Below are 20,836 nucleotides of genomic sequence, written 5' to 3' on the forward strand. Positions count from 1 at the left end.
TTCTTTCAGTATGTAACAAGTAGGGTAAATAAGGGAGAGCCAGTGGATGTGGTATATTCAATCTTTGCAAAGCTTCTCTTAAATAATATCATTTTTGGGGGACATTATTCCACCTCTAATCCCAAAAACGGTACTCATATTGACATTGGCTCAGTGCAAGGCCTTTACGCAAAAAAATAATTGCTTGGACTTTCAGCATTCTTTTGCTCCTCTAAATCACCTCCTTTTTCTCCTGATCTGCAGCACTGCCATATCTCCCACTCCACAGAACAAAATATCCTAGGTGATGGACATCTTGTCAGGAACTGACTTTACTACAAGAGTGTGGGAGGAACAAAAATCTTGGATATTTGCATAAAATCAGCAGTAGTGAATCAGCAGTCTATTTTACAAACCAAGTTTTTTTCTTAATTTATATCAATAGTAAAGAATATTAAGCAAAGTTCAAAATAAGCTGTCAATTCACAATGACCAATTTCATGCTCCTAGTAACTACATTCAAATCCAAGTGTATAAACAATGGCAAGGTTAGAGTGAGGTTATGATCATGATGGCTTTCCTACCAAATCTTCAACAGGAGCAGGAAAATCCAGCCCTTTGAGTAAGAGGAGTTAGATTGAGTAAGGCAAGGACATAACCTTAGATGCTCATTTTGAACATTGTAAGAGGAACATGATCTGGTGTGGAGGTGCGCTACTCTGATTTATGTACTCATCTCTGGGAATGGGGTTTAAATTATAAAGAGAAAATTACGGTGCTCTTCCTTCTGCTATTATTTTGCAACAACTTGTGAAATCCTGACCTAGAATATGACCAGGTACAGATTGAAGCCTGCAGCTCAGGGGCTTTGGACTACAAATGACCCAATGCAACTGAACCTGGGCGGAGCATGCTGTGCAAGCTCCACCCGCTGACACCAAGTTGTAAACAGCTGCCAGTTGTATGCTGAAGATTAAACCTGACCCAAGTTCCTACAGAGAATGCAAAATCTGACAAACCTGCCAGCAATAATACATGAATGCCATGACATTGAGTAGAATAATAAAGGTTCATGCAAAGTCATCAGGATTACATTTGCATTCAGAGAATTTGGGATTTTTTTTCCGGACAACCATTATCTATGCCATCAGGCTAGGAAAAGACCAGAACAGGAAGACATATGGATTACATATATTCCAACATTGCTGAACGATCAGAAAGAGTGATGAAATCGGTTTGGGGGCTGGGTGCATGGTAAAGGCAGTAGGAGTGGGGGAGACGAGAAGTAGTGAGTAGTAGCAGAACACTTTTTTGATAAGTTGACTCAAATGCACATCTTATTAAATTTGATCTGAGCAGATATTTCATTGCTGCATAATTCAAGCCAACCTGAAGCAATTTTACAAATACCAACTTTGTCAAAATTGAAATTACACATTGGAAAATGACATTTGGCCTGGTTATCAGCATTCGCATACAGTAACAAGGCAGCTAACACTAATCTCTTCTAGCTTCTCAGATAAAGCACAGACACATGAATCAATTCTTTCTTGTTGATACTGTCACTAAAACCAGCTCATTTCCCCGTTATCCTTTACAACTTTGGCCATTAACTGTGAAGTAAGTAGCTATAAATATAACTGGGATATTATCACTGAAACAAAGAAACCTATTGGACCTTGAGTCAAATAGAATAAGTTGGTCCTGAAACTGAAGATGTTTGTAATTTTAAGCCAAAAATAAATTACAGAAAGCAAATCCTAACATTATAACTGCAGGTTTCAATTTTCATTGTCTAATATTTGAACAGACTCACATTAATATAAGTTGCATGGGGAAAATACTGTTCATCTTGCATCTTTTCCAATTTTTGATTAGGAAGTCTTAAAAACAGCAAACTTCCAATTATTCCAATTACTGACAAAGCAAAGTTAGAGCATCAGACAGCTTCAAAAAGATATCTAAGTGGGACTTACTGAATTATTTTGGATAAAATATACAGTATTTTTATTATTACTAGGTATAAGCATTCACCATTAAATACAATAGCATAATGGTTTTATTACTGGGCTAGTACCAAGAAACTTGGATTAATGATCTGGAGTCATCAACTCAACTTCTGCCTCAACACCTGGGGAATTTCAAGTAATTAAATAAATAACAGAAAAATAGTAATTAAAAAATCACCAAATTTTATTTCACCAGAAAGCTTATCTGGTTGGCTAAAGTCATTAAGGGAAGGAAACCCACCAATCTTATTTGTGCCACTGTGCAATAAGAGCCTTTGACAGCCAGCATAAGTTATTAGGGATGGACAACAAATGCTGGCCTTGCCATCATAATCCACATCCCATTAAATAAAATTAAAAAATCAGCATGATTAATGTCAAAACAGCTGAGAACTGAAATAATTCAGCAGTTTTAAGCTCATCTTTCAAATGAAGCAATATGCAAATTTTCTAATATAAGTTCCAAAGACCAAAAATGATTAAATCAAATACATTGGATCAGATTTAATTGTATGTGATTTACAAAGTTATATTGCTACACTTAAATAAAACAAAAACAGACTGATGGAAACACTCAGCAGGTCAGATAACATCTTTGGAAAGAGAATCAGAGTCAACATTGCAGGTCAATGACTCTTCATCAAAATGGCAAAAAGGAGAAAGTAAGTAGTTTAGGTAACAGAGAAGATGAGGGTGAGAGAAAGGGTGGAACAAAGGGGATATTCTGCTAGGGTAAGACTGGATGACCTAATGTGGTAGTTAAAGGGCAGTAAAATCAGATTAAACTCTGTGTAATATGTTGCAATTAGTAAAGCTATGGGATATGCCTAGCAGACCAGATTATACAAAAAAAAACAAGAAAAACAGAGCCAAAAATGAGAACAGACAGAAATGGTAATGATACAGGTAGAAGGAGAGAGCAAGTTACCTAAAGTTGTATAATTTGTTACCAATTCCTGCAGGCTACAACATGCCCAGACAGAAGATGAGGTGTTGTTCCTCGGACTTGCAATGGGCCTCATTGTAATAGCATAGGAGGCCACATACAGGAAGGTTGGAGTGGAAGTGGGATGGTGAATTCAAGTGGCAGGCAACAAGAAATTCAAGTCACTCCTGCGAACTGAGCACAGGTACTCCGCACGTGATCACCTCACCCGCGTTTGGTTTCTCCAGTCCACATTGGAGACCACATTGTGAACACCGAATGAGAACGGGTGAAAGCAAAGATGCAGGAAATAGATGCAATCAAGGGTTCTGCCCATTATGGGAGAGGGAAAGCCATGGTTTAAGAAGTAGAAAGATATTTCATAGGCACCTGCGTGGTATGTCCCATCACTGGAGCAAATGCAACAGAGGTGGAGGAATTGGGAGAATGAAATGGAGTCCTTACAGGAACTAGTGTGGAAGGAAGTATAATCACGGTAGTTTTGGGAGTCTGTGGGATCACAGTAGATGTTGGTGACTATTTATCCCCGAGACGAAGGTGGAAATTGGCAACAAAAGTAATTGGCGTGGTTTTTCTTTTTTGTTTGTACAGTCTGGGCATGTCCTGTAGCCTTACTATTAGGAACATATTAAACAAAGCAGCTTAATTTGATCTTAATTGCCCCTCAACTGTCACATTAAGTCACCCTGTCTTCCCTATCAGAGATTCCCTTTGTTCCACCAAGCTGCTCTCCCATCTTTGCTGCCACCTAAACTAACTTGGTTTTCTCTCTTTGCTGGTCTGAAGGGTCCCAGACCAAAACATTTACTATTTTTCTTTCCATGGATGCTGCCTGACTTGCCAAGTGTTCCCAGCATTTTCTGTTTTTATTTCAGATTTCTACCAACTAAATATTTACACTTAAAATAATTTTAGGTTCTCTTCAACATTCATTCAGAAAGACATAATATTAATGCCTAACTGACAAGCACAACAAAATATGAAGCTGATTCTCCTCGGAGCCCCAACATGTTGCCTTACAAGTACAAAGCACTCAGAAGGAGGATGTGCAGGCAATTTTCACATGTTTGATTGATCTTACTACCTAACCAGCAGATGAATAGAAAACGAAGGCAAAAAAACTTTAGATGATCTTTTTTTTCCCCCCTCACAAAACAAATTGTTTTTCAAAGACATGCACCATTTCCATGTATTACATATCAGAAATGCAGTATTCTGGAGATAGACAGGCAACACCTTCTTGCCCCTTCTTGCCCCTTGAAGAGCAGAAGGATGACAAGAGTAAAGGTAGGGCCGATTAGATACAAAGGTGGGAAGATGTGCCTGGAAGCTGTGGAAGTGGGTGAGGTTCTCAGTGAATACTTCTCTTCAGTATTCACCAAAAAGAGAGGTCTTGATGATACTGAGGACAGTGTTCGTAAGGTTAATGTTCTGGAGCATGTAGGTATCAGGAGAGAGGATGTGTTGGAGCTGTTAGAAAATATTAGGACAGATAAGTCCCCAGGGCCTGACAGAATATTCCCCAGGCTGCTCCACGAGGTGAGGGAGGAGATTGCTGAACCGTTGGCTAGGATCTTTGAGTCCTCATTGTCCACGGGAATGGTATTGGAGGATTGGAGGGTGGCAAATGTTGTCCCCTTATTCAAAGAAGGTAGTAGGGATAGTCCAGGGAATTACAGACCAGTGAGCCTTACATCTGTGGTGGGCAAGCTGTTGGAAAGGATTCTGAGAGATAGGATCTATGAGCATTTAGAGAATCATGGACGGATTAGGGACAACCAGCATGGCTTTGTGAAGGGAAGATCGTGTCTCACAAGCTTGATAGGGTTCTTTGAGGAGGTGACCAGGAAGATTGATGAGGGTAGTGCAGTAGATGTGGTCTACATGGATTTTAGTAAGGCGTTTGACAAGGTTCCACATGATAGGCTTCTTCAGAAGTTCAGAGGGCATGGGATCCAGGGAGGCTTGCCATGTAGATTCAGAATTGGCTTGCCTGTAGAAAGCAGAAGGTTGTGGTGGAGGGAGTGCATTCAGATTGGAGGGCTGTGACTAGCAGTGTCACACAAGAATCGGTTCTGGGACCTCTACTTTTCGTTATATTTATTAATGACTTGGATGAAGGGGTAGAAGGGTGGGTTAGCCAGTTTGCAGATGACACAAAGGTCAATGGTGTTGTGGATAGTGTAGAGGACCATCGAAGCTTGCAGAGGGATATTGATAGGATGCAGAGCTGGGCTGAGAAGTGACAGATGGAGTTCAATCCAGAGAAGTGTGAGGTGGTACACTTTGGAAGGACAAACTCCAAGACAGAGTACAAGGTTAATGGCAGGATTCTGGGTAGTGTGGAGAAGCAGAGGGATCTAGGGGTTCATATCCACAGATCCCTGAAAGTTGCCTCACAGGTGGATAGGGTAGTTAAGAAAGCTTATTGGATGTTAGCTTTTATAAGTCATGGGATCGAGTTTAAGAGCTGCGAGGTAATGATGCAGCTCTATAAAACTCTGGTTAGACCGCACTTGGAGTACTGTGTCCAGTTCTGGTCGCCTCGTTATAGGAAGGATGTGGAAGCGTTGGAAAGGGTGCAGAGGAGATTTACCAGGATGCTGCCTGGTTTGGAGAGTATGGATTATGAGGACAGACTAAGGGAGCTAGGGCTTTACTCTTTGGAGAGGAGGAGGATGAGGGGAGACATGATAGAGGTATACAAAATATTAAGAGAAATAGATAGACATCCAGTGCCTCTTTCCCAGAGCACCAATGTTCAATACAAGAGGGCATGGCTTTAAAATAATGGGAGGGAAGTTCAAGGGAGATATCAGAGGGAGGTTTTTCACCCAGAGAGTGGTTGGTGCGTGGAATGCACTGCCTGGGGTGGTGGTGGAGGCAGGTACATTGGTCAAGTTCAAGAGATTGTTAGATAAGCATATGGAGGAATTTAAAATAGGGGGATATGTGGGAGGAAGGGGTTAGATAGTCTTCGGCATGGTTTAAAGGTCAGCACAACATGGTGGGCCGAAGGGCCTGTATTGTGCTGTATTGTTCTATGGTTCTATGGTTCTAACACATCTGCATAGCTATTGCTTCAAACGAAATGAAGAGGAAAATATGCCTTAAAAAGCCAAGAGTTGAATTTGATTGATTGCTGCATTTGAGGTTTCAATTTAAAACTGCAAGTTTCAGATTAGTTGCAACAAAGGCCAGTGCCCCATTACAACAATTTTTCATCCTCCCTAATCAAGATTCCCTGGAATAACTGGAAATTCTATCAGGAGCTCATCTAAAAATATCTGGACCCAGAAAAATAATTTACTTGTTTGGCCAACAGATAGATTTGTATTTATGTTATTCTATGCCCATTCCTTCTAATAATTCAAAACTTAATACCTATTTCATAAAGCGAATTTGTGGCCCAATAAAGTAAATGGTAACCTTTTAGCAGAGTATACCTTATGTTTACGGCAAAGAATTATTAGCATGACCAAGTTTTTCTCCACTTTGATTTTGTGTCAATTTAATGATTTCTTTTGATTGTGATGTTGAAGGCTGTAAAGAAGAGCTGAATTACTGACATAATTTTCTGACTATGCTTCCAGCAGGAAGTTGTAAATGACAGTGGCACATATCAAATATTCAGGCATAATTCAGGCAAGATTTTCTCACTTTCTAAGTTAAACACTGAAAACTTAAGTTTTCATTCTAAACTGCCAAATTTTCATTCTGTACCTCTGGGAGATGGCATGGCTTCTCAGAAATACTTTCTTTTTAAGGTAAAAAGATATTTTTTTGTGAATCTAACTATAAATATTACTCCTACAATAGCGTGAAGTTACAATAAACTAATTACCTTTACTACATTTCCCAGATAGCGTAGTTTAGAGACAAAGAAATAAAAGACCATGAAAACAATTTGCAGTGTTTTCAAATTATCATATTCTGATGAATAATCCCATCCCACTCCAGCAACCCACTCTAAGTTTCACCCAGATGAGACATCCTCCAAGTTCAGGAAATTCCAATCATTTTAGTACATTCCACATTAAAGGAAGAAAGTAAAATTTTGATTTATAATGGAGCTTTCATGCCTCCAGATCATTCCAAAGTGCTTCAAAACCAAGTATTTTCTTCAGTGTTATAAAATGTTTTAAACGAATGAAATACTACAATGTTAAATGTTTGTTCCTCGACAAACAGTTATATGAATTGACATTGACTGAGAGACAAGTTTTGGCTCAGACAATCCACTGGTATTCTTCTAAATAGTGGCATGGGATCTCTCGCCCGAGGAAGCAGACAAGGTTTCAATTTAACATTGTAGACAGCACTGCCAACATTGCAGCAAGCATTCAATAATACATAGAAGAACAGAGATTTGATTGATAAGCTTCTACGTTGTAATGATGCATAAAGTGAGGCTTCAGAAATGTATTTTCCATCTTGTGGGATCACTTTCATTATTCAAATTGCACCCTATACATGCCAAAGAAATACTATAGAGCTTGATAGACTAGAAATCATTTGCTGATCTCATTTGTATGCTTGAAATGAAAAGCTGTCATTAGGATCTATATGAGCAACTGATGTTGTCAGGAACCCTTGTCTGGAGCTTTAGTTTAAATGTCTTATCTTTAGGTCTGTCCCTTCAACAATGAAATACTACGTCAGCCTAGCTACTGTTTTTAAATCTTATTCAGCTTGAATCTGAGACTTTTAACCCAAAAGTGAGAGTGTTAACAGTGAGCCATGGTAGTTGTATCACCTCCTCTTTTATCTTGTCAAATTTGGCAAATACATTTGAATTCACCCATCAGTTACTCTGGCTTAATGCATCTCATAATACAGATGAGTTACTAAAACGGAAACAAGAGGACTTGCAGCAAATACATTAGAAAAACCATATGCAACATGTACACAACAACTGCCCAACTCAATAAATTTATTCATTTTACTAAAAACAGTATAAATATCGTGGAATGACATGGGGCAGTTATTGCGCTTGCTCTAGTTCTTTGGAAGTGCAATCCAATTAGCATGACCATCCTACTCCAAAGCAGTCTTGCACATTTTTTCCATTCAAGACTTTACTCAACAGATTTCTGAAAATTATTACTGAATCTGATCCTAAGACCCTTTACAGTATAACAGAAATTCTCCCCATGTCACCTCTATCTCTCCTGCCATTTACCTTAAAACTGAACTTTGTTTACCAACTCTTTTGTCACCTGAAATACTTACTCTATTGAAATCATTCATGATTTTGAAGACCTTATTGACTATCCTTTAACTTTCTTTGCTACAACAAGGCCATAATTGAGAAAGGCTAACCATTCCTGCTTGGACGCTGGATTAGTTGCCACAGTTCAATCATCATCAGTCTATTCAGATAGTACCCAGATTGTGCTTCTGATGGCTCTGTGATTATAACACACATCTGGCGCAAATCATGTTATACAGATCGTAAAATTTAAAAGTTATGGAAGGTTTGCAATGATAATTCATAAATATTTCTTTTGTTAAGGTTACCACTTCAATTACTAAACAGTAAAATACTAGATTAAAAATGCTGCCATGAATTCATTAATAACTGTATTCACTAGGATTAAACAAATAACAAAAATCAGATTCTTCATCATTATTCATTTTGAAAGGGTTAGAAACTCTAAAAGTAGGACTAGATGTGGCCTGAATGCAATTTGAAGTTAGCTGTCTGAAACATTGCCAGTAATGTGTTACCTTAGTTATTTTGAAAAAAATTTGAGTTTTCAAATAAATTCTATTAGTTAGGATTTGCTGCTCAAGTATGGAAAAAATAATTTGGCCAATTTTGTAATACAAATATTTTATTTATAATTTCATGAAATTATTTTAAAGGAATAAAAATAGAGCATTTATTATTTTATCTACATACAGTATATACCAAAATAATAGCACCAGTTAGACATTTTTTACTTTTATTTTGCTTACAATTTCCAATACTTTGGTATATAATTTAAAAAAATACAGTAATTAGGGTTGAAGTATTCCAATTTTTGCTTAAGTTATGCTCATATTCTTTCAGGAAGTATAGCCATACACCTAATAGAAATATTTTCCTTCAAATAAAATGTTTGAATCTGTCAAGTAAATAAAATGAACAGAAAATAACCACCAATGAAAAGGGTAAATAATGAAGCTTGCTGTAAAAGACAAGGAATGTTATATTTTTTAAAGAGAGATGAAGATCAGTTCACCTTGGCTTGATAGATAATGCATATTGCAAAACTACTCTCAAATTCTGCACAAAACTACAAAATATCTTTATTTCTTATTGTGTTTTCAATTAAAAATGCAAAGAAAATTCATTTACGAAAATGAATCAGGTATTTTCTCAGCAGTTGCTCAAGGAGAAGACAAACAATTACTGCATTTCAGCTTTATCAATGGACCATGCAACTCTTCATCCAGCAGTTAAGTTGTACAAACAAATTGACTGAATATTATCGGTGCTTGTTCTTAATTCAAACTGTTCAATTAATGGAATTGTTCAAATATTATCTTTTGTGGCTCCTATTTGCTATTTAAACATCAGAGAACACCATTTTAAGTACCCTGGTTATGCAAAGTTGATCATATATCCTTTATTTCTTTACAATTCTGTACAATCATAAAGACAGAAAACTATTGTTTTTAGAATAATAAATATATCAATAGTTTTTTTATTTAATGAAGCACAAAGATAATTCATGGTAAAATATTATGTACACATGAAATATGGACAAATTGGCACAGCACCATATAAGAACATACGCTTTTGCCAATATTTCTTTTACTTCAACCAATTATGTAAACATAAATTGGAAGATCCCTTTGCAGCAAAGATGGAGTGCATACAGATTCATTTACCAATTACCAGAAAGCATTAACTGCTTTAAAAGAAATAAAGTTTCTAGGACTCATACTTGTACAAATACTCTTGAAACAGGTTAAGAGTCCTCAGAAGCTTAAGACTTTATATTTTTTTAAAAAATTGCTTATTCAATTGAGGAGTAACTATCACAACATGAGTAACACAAAATAATTACATTGAATTCATATGGAAAAGATACGACACTACAATAAAAGATACATAAAGGAAAATTAAAATTACTGACCTCCCAAAATGTACCGTCACCTTAATGAAATGTAAATGCCTCTTTTACAATTGCTTCTCCACTGTGAGCACAAGTATGGTTGTTGTTTGTCTGACAATTCCAAGTGTGGACAGATGGCCAGGAGCCCCGAGTCCTGCATGTATGAAGGAGGCTTTGCTGTGCTCAGCTTAGCCTTTGGCAGATAAGCCTGAGTCAGCCACAGTGAGCTCACAACCTCTTATCCAATCATTTAAATTAGTAGCACAAGAGTAGATCAGCCCAAATCTGATCAGTAAAGGACCAGAGGATAAAACACTAAACAAACAAAGCTTCAAAACTGACTGGGACTAACCATAAATGAACCAATATTTCGCAGCTGTGGTATTTCAGATGTGTCCCTGAAAAATGTGTTTTTGAAATAGCCAAATTTATAGGGGATGGAAAACCCTTAAGAGAAATTAATATCAACTGTAATAGCTGCTTTCTTACTGTGGATGTTATTAACTGGGAAAACAAGAAATATTCAAAATAAAATCAGTTTATTTTTGTAAGTCTCTAGCCCTGTATCCCTCATGCATTTTTGTCTGCAGAAAAATGTTTCTTTTCTGAAGATAAAGCATTCAGTTCAACAATTAAACACATAAATAAATGAATCAGCAGAGCAGAAATGGCAGATTTAATTACAGCTCTGAACTAAAGTGTAACTAATTATGGGGTCCATGATCCATATGTCACATTTTCCCCAACACAGTTGATTTTCCTGAACCAGGCAACAGCAGAAAATAAGCAACCAGATAATAAAGTGTTCAATCTAACTGAAAATAAACTGGATGTCTTAGAATCATTATGAATTCAGATGGTCATATTAAAGAAATAATTATATTGCAAATTTGTTGATACATTTGTTTTATCTGAGTTGAATATATGGCAATATTATTCAAATATTTATGCATCAGGTTTAAAACATGTAATGTTATACTATCACTTGTTTTTTCTACAGATGTTATAGACATGGATAGCTGAATAATTAAACTAATGCATTATTAATAATAAAAATATAATTCTCATTTTATAACATCAATTCATTGATTTATTTTCTGGGTTACATCCATAATCTTTGTTTTACAAATCAACAATTCATGAGATTGGAAACAATAGCTTGCAAAGCAATGAAGTCAGACAGTATAACATGCTTCTACCTCAGTATTGTCATCAAATTACAAGTAATAGGAAAGAACAGGTCCAAGAGTAACTACTTTGGTACTATCAGAGATTTGGATGCAAACTGCCAAAATTTTAATAAGTTTCTCTTGCTTATTTCCATACAAACCCTTTCACTTTTCCATAAGCCAGTCCAATTGGGGAGACTTTTGGAACATTTTAATTGTTTCTATTAAAAATGACTCCTCAAAGTACTTATTATTAACCTGGTGCAGTTCAATTAATATGGTGGAAAAAGTGGATGTGACAAAACAAAATATGGTAATTGGCCTATTGTTGTCACATGCACAGCTTTTGTTTGCCTGCCATCCAGACAGATCATTCCATACACAAGTACATCAAGGTAGTACAAAAGGAAAACATCAACAGAATGCAGAAAATAGTGTTACAGTTACTGAGAAACTGTAGTGCAGATAGCCACATAAGGTGCAAGGGGCATGACGATGTAGATTGAGAGATCAAGAGTTCATCTTTATTGTATAAGAAGTCCATTCAAAAGCCTTATAACAGTGGGATAGAAGCTATCATTGAGCCTGCTGGTATGTGTTCTCAAGCTTTTGTATCTTCTGCCTGATGGAAGGGGGGAAGAAGAAAGAATGATCGGGGTGGGATAGGTCCTCAATTATGTTGGCCACTTTCCTGAGGCAGCGGGATGTGTAGACGGAGATAATGGAGGGGAAGCTGGCTTGTGTGATGGACTGGACTGCTTCACAGCTCTCTGCAATTTCTTTTGGTCTTGGGCAGAGTAGTTGCCATACCAAGCTGTGATACATCCAGATTGGTTGCTTTCTATAGTGCATCTGTAAAAATTAGTGAGGGTCATTGGGGACATGCTGAATTTCCTTAGCCTTCTGAGGAAGAAGAAGCACTAGTGAGCTTTCTTGGGCATTGCATCTATGCAGCTGGACCAGGCCAAGTTGTTGGTGATATTTAGCCCAAGTATATTAATGTATATTGTCTGCCACCTGTAACCAACCAAGTTGTAAATATTCAAATTACCTAAAACAAAACATTTGCTAGTCATTTTAGCAGACAATAGTCAGTTGCTCAGGAAATAATTTTTAAAAATTCCAAAACTTTGCTGACAATAAAAAGAATATTTTAAAAAATATTCTCCTTGAAAGCTTGCAAAAAATGTACAATTGGCAAAAATTTGCAATAGTGATTAATCTATTGAAATCATATCTTGTGGGGTTAGCTTCCACTGTGATTTTATTAAACTTTCTTCGAAGATTCCAGAAACTCCATTTGAGCTGCACATAATTTGGAACTTCCCTTGATTCTTTGGTGAATAATTGCACTGAAAATGCAATTGATCAGATTCTTAATTCTGCAAATTCATATAGCAAGTTTGTTTATAATAAACCACAATAATTCTCTCATAGATTCATTTTTTATTTGTTTTCAGCAAAAAAGGCACTAACATCTGAGAAAATTACTACTCAAATAAGTACATAAGATATAACACAACACACTTACTATAGATTTAAAACATTGAACCAGATCACGTTGACTGGAATTTCTGCCTATGGTCCCCACGAGTCTGCACTTAACTGCCTGGATGCAAAAGGTAGATCTGACAGGGCCTCTACACTGAGGTAAAGCAGCAACATTCAGATAGTGATTAGGTCTCAGATTGTGAAGTGTAGAATTCCCACACAAAAGTCTTATAAAGTTGAAAACTCTGTTGCTGTCCCCATTCCTTGCTCCCAGTGAGGTTGGGCTTTGGTTGTTTAGGCAGGAACTGAAGAACCTGTGTATGTCATGGCTTCAGCAGGTTGTTGAGCCTCTTCCGCTCTCTTCATTCACCATATTTTCAAGTTATGGGCATTCTGCTGGAAATTTTGCTTTCAGGTGCTTGTAGAGCTATTTGTTTTTCCTCGAGTAAAGTGGAGCTTCCAATCTAGTAACATTTTGTGTGAGAGGTTAACTACTTGAACTCCTGGTGATAGTCATCAAATAAGTACTGATAAAGAAGCAAAAAGGCTCTCTGCATACGCAAATCATGGTGGGCTTTCAGGACAACCCATAAGATATGGATACTTAGTAAGCTGGAAGTTGAGAGATTGTCTGTGGTGAGGTAGCATCTGCAAAGCAGGAGAAAATATCCTATCCAGATGCATCACAGCTCGGTATGGTAACTGCTCTGCCCATGACTGCAAGAAACTGCAGAGAGTTTTGGACGCAGCTCAGCACATCATGGAAACCAGCCTCTCCTCCATGGACTTTGTCTACACTACTCACTGCCTTGGTAAAGCAGCCAACATAATCAAAGACCCCACCCACTCCAGACATTCTTTCTTCTCCCCCCTCCCACTGGGCAGAAGATACAAAAGCCTGAAAGCACGTACCACCGGGCTCAAGAACAGCTTCTATCCCACTGTTATAAGACTATTGAATAGTCCCCTCGTATGATAAGATGGACACTTGACCTCACAATCTACCTCAATATGGCCTTGCACCTAATTGTCTGCCTACACAATCATTCTGGTTTAGAGACAAAGGTGGGAAGGTGTGCCTGGAAGCTGTGGAAGTGGGTGAGGTTCTCAATGAATACTTCTCTTCAGTATTCACCAAAGAGAGGGGCCTTGATGACGCTGAGGACAGTGTTCGTAAGGTTAATGTTCTGGAGCATGTAGGTATCAGGAGAGAGGATGTGTTGGAGCTGTTAGAAAATATTAGGACAGATAAGTCCCCAGGGCCTGACGGAATATTCCCCAGGCTGCTCCGCAAGGTGAGGGAGGAGATTGCTGAACCGTTGGCTAGGATCTTTGAGTCCTCATTGTCCACGGGAATGGTATTGGAGGATTGGAGGGTGGCAAATGTTGTCCCCTTATTCAAAGAAGGTAGTAGGGATAGTCCAGAGAATTACAGACCAGTGAGCCTTACATCTGTGGTGGGCAAGCTGTTGGAAAGGATTCTGAGAGATAGGATCTATGAGCATTTAGAGAATCATGGAATGATTAGGGACAACCAGCATGGCTTTGTGAAGGGAAGATCATGTCTCACAAGCCTGATAGGATTCTTTGAGGAGATGACCAGGCAGATTGATGAGGGTAGTGCAGTAGATGTGGTGTACGTGCATTTTAGTAAGGCGTTTGACAAGGTTCCACATGGTAGGCTTCTTCAGGTCAGAGGGCATGGGATCCAGGGAGGCTTGGCTGTGTGGATTCAAAATTGGCTTGCCTGTAGAAAGCAGAGGGTTATGGTGGAGGGAGTGCATTCAGAATGGAGGGCTGTGACTAGCAGTGTCACACAAGAATCGGTTCTGGGACCTCTACTTTTCGTTATATTTATTAATGACTTGGATGAGGGGGTAGAAGGGTGGGTTAGCAAGTTTGCAGATGACACAAAGATCGGTGGTGTTGTGGATAGAGTAGAGGACTGTCAAAGCTTGCAGAGGGATATTGATAGGATGCAGAGCTGTGCTGAGAAGTGGCAGATGGAGTTCAATCCAGAGAAGTGTGAGGTGGTACACTTTGGAAGGACAAACTCCAAGGCGGAGTACAAGGTTAATGGCAGGATTCTGGGTAGTGTGGAGGAGCAGAGGGATCTGGGAGATCATATCCACAGATCACTGAAAGTTGCCTCACAGGTGGATAGGGTAGTTAAGAAAGCTTATGGGATGTTAGCTTTTATAAGTCGTGGGATCGAGTTTAAGAGCTGCGAGGTAATGATGCAGCTCTATAAAACTCTGGTTAGACCGCACTTGGAGTACTGTGTCCAGTTCTGGTCGCCTCGTTATAGGAAGGATGTGGAAGTGTTGGAAAGGGTGCAGAAGAGATTTACCAGGATGCTGCCTGGTTTGGAGAGTATGGATTATGAGGACAGACTAAGGGAGCTAGGGCTTTACTCTTTGGAGAGGAGGAGGATGAGGGAAGACATGATAGAGGTATACAGAATATTAAGAGGAATAGATAGAGTAGACAGCCAGCGCCTCTTTCCCAAGGCACCAATGCTCAATACAAGAGGGCATGGCTTTAAAGTAATGGGTGGGAAGTTCAAGGGAGATATCAGAGGGAGGTTTTTTACCCAGAGAGTGGTTGGGGCATGGAATGCGCTGCCTGGGGTGGTGGTGGAGGCAGGTACGTTGGTCAAATTCAAGAGATTGTTAGATAAGCATATGGAGGAATTTAAAATAGGGGGATATGTGGGAGGAAGGGTTTTGATAGTCTTAGGCGTGGTTTAAAGGCCGGCACAACATGGTGGGCCAAAGGGCCTGTATTGTGCTGTACTGTTCTATGGTTCTATGGACTCCAAAATACACACAACCATATTCCTGGCTCTCTCTGTAACTGTAACACTTTATTGTGCATTCTGTTATTGTTTTCCCTGGTATTACCCCAATGCACTGTTGTAATGAAATGATCTGTATGGATAGCATACAAAGCAACATTTTTCACTGTACCTTGGTACTTGTGACAATACTAAACCAATTCCAATTCTTACATTGATCTTCTAGTGGAAATGCGTTTGTTGTCGCTGAAGTATTGTGGCCACTTTGATGGAGAGAAGAACAGTCCAGCAGTCATCAGTGCCTGTTATTATGTGGGTGAAACTTACATCTTAGCAGTTCTTCATCCATACAATGTTACAGTCTAACTGGTGCCATTGCTTTGAATAGGGATCTTGCTATGACATCATGCTTATCTTCTGATAGAGACCAGAATTGGGGTCAAGAACACTACTTGGGTGTGGCCAGAGGCAGGTTGTGTGTATTTTGGAGTCAGGGATCAGGAATGAGATTGTGTGTAGCTGGGCCAGGAACAGGTAACATTGCTGCTGTACAGTAAATTGGAACAGGCAGCAAACCCTCCACCACGATTATTCTCAACACTGGAGCCCCACAAGGCTGCGTCCTCAGCCCCCTACTCTAATCCCAATACATTCGCGACTACATGGCCAGATTCTGCTCTAACTACATCTACAAGTTTGCAGGTGATACCACCATAGTGGGCCATGTCTCAGGTAACAATGTTGGAGTACAGGAAGGAGAGTCTAGTGACATGGTGTCATAACAACAATCTTTCCCTCAATTAGAGCAAAACAAAAGAGCTTGTCATTGACTTCAAGAAGGGGGGTGGTGCAGATGCTCCTGTTTATGTCAACAGTGGTAAGATCAAGAGGGTTGAGAGCTTCAAGTTCCTGGGAGTGAACATCAGCGATATTCTATCCTGGTCCAACCACGTAGACACCACAGTCAAGAAAGCTCACCAGCGCCTCTACTTCCTCAGGAGGCTAAAGAAACTTGCAGTGTCCCCTTCAACCCTCACCAATTTTTATTGATACAGCATAGGAAGCATCCTATCTGGATGCATCATGGCTTGGTATGACAACTGCTCTGCCCAGGACTGGAAGAAACTGCAGAGAGTTGTGGACTCAGCTCAGCACATCACGGAAACCAGCCTCCCTTCCATGGACTCTGTCTACATTTCCCACTGCCTTGGTAAAGCAGCCAGCATAATCAAAGACCCATCCACCCTGGACACACTCTCTTCTCCCCACTCCTATCAGGCAGAAGATACAAAAGCCTGAAAGCACGTATCACCAGGCTCAAGGACAGCTTCTATCCAGCTGTTATAAGACTATTGAACAGTCCCCTCATACGATAAGATGGACTCTTGACCTCACGATCTACCTAATTATGGCCTTGCACCTTATTGTCTCCCTGCACTGCACTTTCTCTGTGACTGTAACACTTTATTCTGCATTTGTTATTATTTTCCCTTGTACTACCTCAATGCACTGTTGTAATGAATTGATCTGTGTGGACAGTATGCAAGACATGTTTTGCACTGTACCTCAGTACATGGTGACAATAAATACTCCAATTTACCAAAGCCAGGGTCAGAGAATGTGGTTAGGTATGTATTTGGGCTTGGGAGCTGGAGGGCTGTTGAAGGGATTTAGAAACAAGGAGGTTGTGAGCAAAGGTTCCTTGCTTGAGCCCACACATATGTAGGTATGCAAGTGAGTGTGCACATACAGAGTGGCACCTATGCATGCTCACCTAAGTGTGAGCATTAATGCCCTTGCAACAGAGCTCACTGTCAAACTGTCTTAATCCTTCTTGCCACTGGAAATGGAAGCATAGAAAATAGTAGGAGTAGTCTATTTGGCCCTTCAAGCTTGCTCTGCCATTCACTATGATCATAGCTGATCATCCAAATTCAGTTCCATCAGTTTTCTCCTCATATACCTTGATGCTTCTCACCCGAAGAACAATATCTAACTCATTCTTGAATATATTTAATGATTTGGCTTAGGAGAAAACATTTCTTGTCATCACAGCCTTAAATAGTTTACCCCTTACCCTTAGACGGTGACTCCTGATCATGGAATCTGTCACCGTTGGGAACATGCTTCCTGCATTTAATATATCCAGTCCTGTTTGAATTTTTTAAGGAGTCAATCAGATCCCCTCTTCTAAACTCTAGTGAATAAAAATCTAATTGACCCAATTTCTGCTCATACATCAATCTCACCATACCAGGAATCCGGCCAGTGAACTTTTGCAGAAATCCCTCTGCAGCAAGAGCATCCTTCCTCAGGGAAAGAGACCAAATCTGTGCATGATACTCAAGCTCTCAACAAGGCCCTATACAGTACTAGGAACACATTCCTGCTCCTGTACATAAAGGTGGCAGCACAAGTTGACAAAGTGGTTAAGGCAGCATATGGGATACTGGCCTTCATTAGTCAGAGAACTGAATACAAGAGCAGGGTGGTTATTCTTCAACTCTGTAAAATATTGGTCAGACCTCAGCTCCAGTACTATGTGAAGTTCTGATCACCACACTATAGGAAAGATGTAATAGCACTGGAGAGGGTGCAGAGGAGATTCACCAAGATATTGCCTGGGATGGAGCATCTTAGTAATGAAAAGAGACTGGGGAGGCTAGGTATGTTTTCCCTGGGGCAGAGAAGATTAAGAGAGGATATTATTGAGGTATGTAAAACGATGAGGGGTATAGATAGAGTAGTCTGCAGGAATCTTTTTCCCTTATCAAATGTGGATAAAACCAAAGGGTAAGGGGGAAGAGAATTTGAGGGAATCTGAGGGGGACTTTTTCCACCCAGAGAGTTGCAAGTACCTGGGATGCACTGACTGAGAGTGATAGAAGTAGAGTCACTAACAGCATTTAAGTGGAGTCTCGATGAGCACTTTACTTACCCAGGCATTGAAGGCTATGGGCCAAGTTCTGGAGGATGGGATTAATAGGGATGTGTGCCGATTGGTTGGCATGGGCTTGGTGGGCCAAATGGCCTGTTTCCATTGTATGACTCTACAATTTGTCTTCTAAATCGCCTGCTTACCTTCAGCAACTAGTGCACAAGGACATCCACCTTGCAACCCCACCTACCCCAATCTATCACCATTTGGATAATAATCTGCCTTCCTGTTATTGCCACCAAAGGAGATAACCTCACTTTTATCCACATTATATTGCATCAGCTCACTTCCTCTGCCTATCCTAATCAACCTGGTACTTCTCTGCATTCTTCTTAAAGCTAACCCTCCCATCCATCTTGGTGTCATCTGCAAACTTAGAGTTACATATAGTTCATTTATCCAAATCACTAATATACATCATGAATAGCTGGAATCCCAGCACTGATCCCCATGGTACGCCACTAGATCCTGCCTGCCACTCGGAAAAAAACCCATTAGTTACCATTGTTTCCTTTCAGCCAACCAGTTCTTCATCCATATCAGAACCTAAACCCCATCTCCTACCCCCCACCCCCCCAATGCCATGTAGTTTCGGCAAGTTAGTCTTTTATATGGGATCTTACCAAAAGTTTTCTTAAAGTCCAAATACAACATATCCACAGGTTCTCCCTCATCTATATTTATAGCTACAACCTTAAAAACTTCCACAAGATCTGTGAAGCACCACTCCGCTTTCACAAATCCATGCTGACTTTGTCTCAACATATCATTCTTCTCCAAGTCCTCTGTTATTACATCTTTTCTGAAGGATTCTAGCACTTTCTCCACCACCGTCAGGCTAACCAGCCTATAATTCCCTCTCTTCTCACCACCTTGTTTTCTTAAAAATATTGGGGTTACATTAGCTACCCTCTAATCCAATGCAACTGTTCCACAGTTTTCCAGAATGTTGGAAAATGACCAATGCATGCACTATTTCCAGGGCCATTTCCTCAAGTATTTTTGGGGTTACAGACGATTGGTACTTCCATCTCCCCAATGCCATTTTCCTATAAACACTAATTTTGTTTAGTTTCTTCCTCTCTCTGGACTGTATGTTCCCCAACATTTCTGGGAGGTTAGTTGTGTCCTCCTTTATAAAGTCAAAACCAAAGTATGTATTTAAATAGACTGCCATTTCTTTGTTTTCCCATTATAAATTGTTGCCCTGAGGCCCATGTGATTGCTGGTGTGCAACAACTATCCCATGCTGAAGGAAACCATGCCCAGGGCAATTTCTGCTCCACCTGCTGGAATGCAAGGACCCTCATGCACAATCCAAACAGCGACAGACTTGAACATTTTTCTACTATCAATATTGCACTGAATAGGACACACTGGGCAAGAGTTAACCAGTTTAAGGAACAAGATGATGGGCATATCTTCTTCTGAAGGGGCAAATCGTAAGAGGAATATTGTCTTAATAGAATGAGCTTTGTTAAAGAGAAAGAGCTAATCCAACATCTCAGCAACTCTCCCTGCAGAATTAGCAAATGTCTTATGACCCTTCAGCTCTCTTATGGAACCAACATAGTACAGTCATCTGTGTATAGGCCCCAACCTTTGAAGCTTCAAACAAAGCCAAGTAGGTCTTCTACTCGGACCTCGAAAAAAAATCCTGGTCTGCATCCCAAAGGAAATCAAACTGATTCCCCTGTATGACTTAAACCCCAAGGTGGAAAGAGGGGAGCAACCCTCTGTAGCTGGGTATGATCATCAAGGAATGGGCAGGGAAGGGCAACTCCAATGGGGTCCTTCTCTTGGTAAAATGCTGGATCACAGCCTTGTCACAACATATATGCTGTTTCAATTACAATTTATCTATCCTCAATAACTACATGGGATAATTTCAATTTAAAATCAGAGCCCTAAAACTGAATGAAATACTTACTTACTTTATACTAAATATTTGTCTCCTTCATCAGTACTACTTGCATGCTTACACTTGAGGAGGCAGCCACACAAATAATGAGCTCCAAACCAAGCAAGGAAAGTACAAGCCGAACTTTGTGACTTCTCAAAGCTGTTAAAATGTGATCTCTTAATGGGTCTATGGGTATAGAGGCACTGCTAACACTGACATCCAAATCCCTGATGATGAAACTGTATTGAGAGTGATGTCACTTTGGTGAACCGTGTCGTGCTGAATGTGAAGCTTTAATTTCTATAAAGAGGCCCAACACTGGCACCAGTGCTCATGAGAATAAAAATGATATAGCATGGATTCACTCTCTAGAGATGATAATGCCAAGGTCAGTCAAGGTTCAAGTAAATACCCAAAACTTGTTTACAGTTATATGCTGTGCAAGTTATGAGAAACTGTTCCTGACAGAAGCCTCAATGATTTTCTGAAGCATACCTT

The 20,836-nt window shown here is 39.6% G+C and overlaps 1 protein-coding gene across 16 annotated transcripts in view; it reads right to left on the reverse strand.

The window, feature by feature from the left end:
• zgc:110045 (uncharacterized protein LOC664755 homolog) overlaps positions 1-20,836 on the reverse strand; it is a 160,656-nt gene that overhangs the window by 89,169 nt on the left and 50,651 nt on the right. For 3 of the 16 annotated variants that reach the window (XM_052015488.1, XM_052015490.1, XM_052015489.1), the window contains exon 1: positions 10,062-10,248. The exons of 6 other annotated variants lie outside the window; for them this stretch is intronic. The gene's annotated coding sequence lies outside the window, so the exon portion shown is untranslated. Of the gene's footprint in view, positions 1-10,061; positions 10,342-20,836 lie in introns of those variants that run through there. 7 more of the 16 variants (XM_052015480.1, XM_052015485.1, XM_052015487.1 and 4 more) reach the window with 6 other exon arrangements.

The sequence above is a fragment of the Pristis pectinata genome, chromosome 5 (assembly GCF_009764475.1).
Source record: "Pristis pectinata isolate sPriPec2 chromosome 5, sPriPec2.1.pri, whole genome shotgun sequence".
NCBI lineage: Eukaryota > Metazoa > Chordata > Chondrichthyes > Rhinopristiformes > Pristidae > Pristis > Pristis pectinata.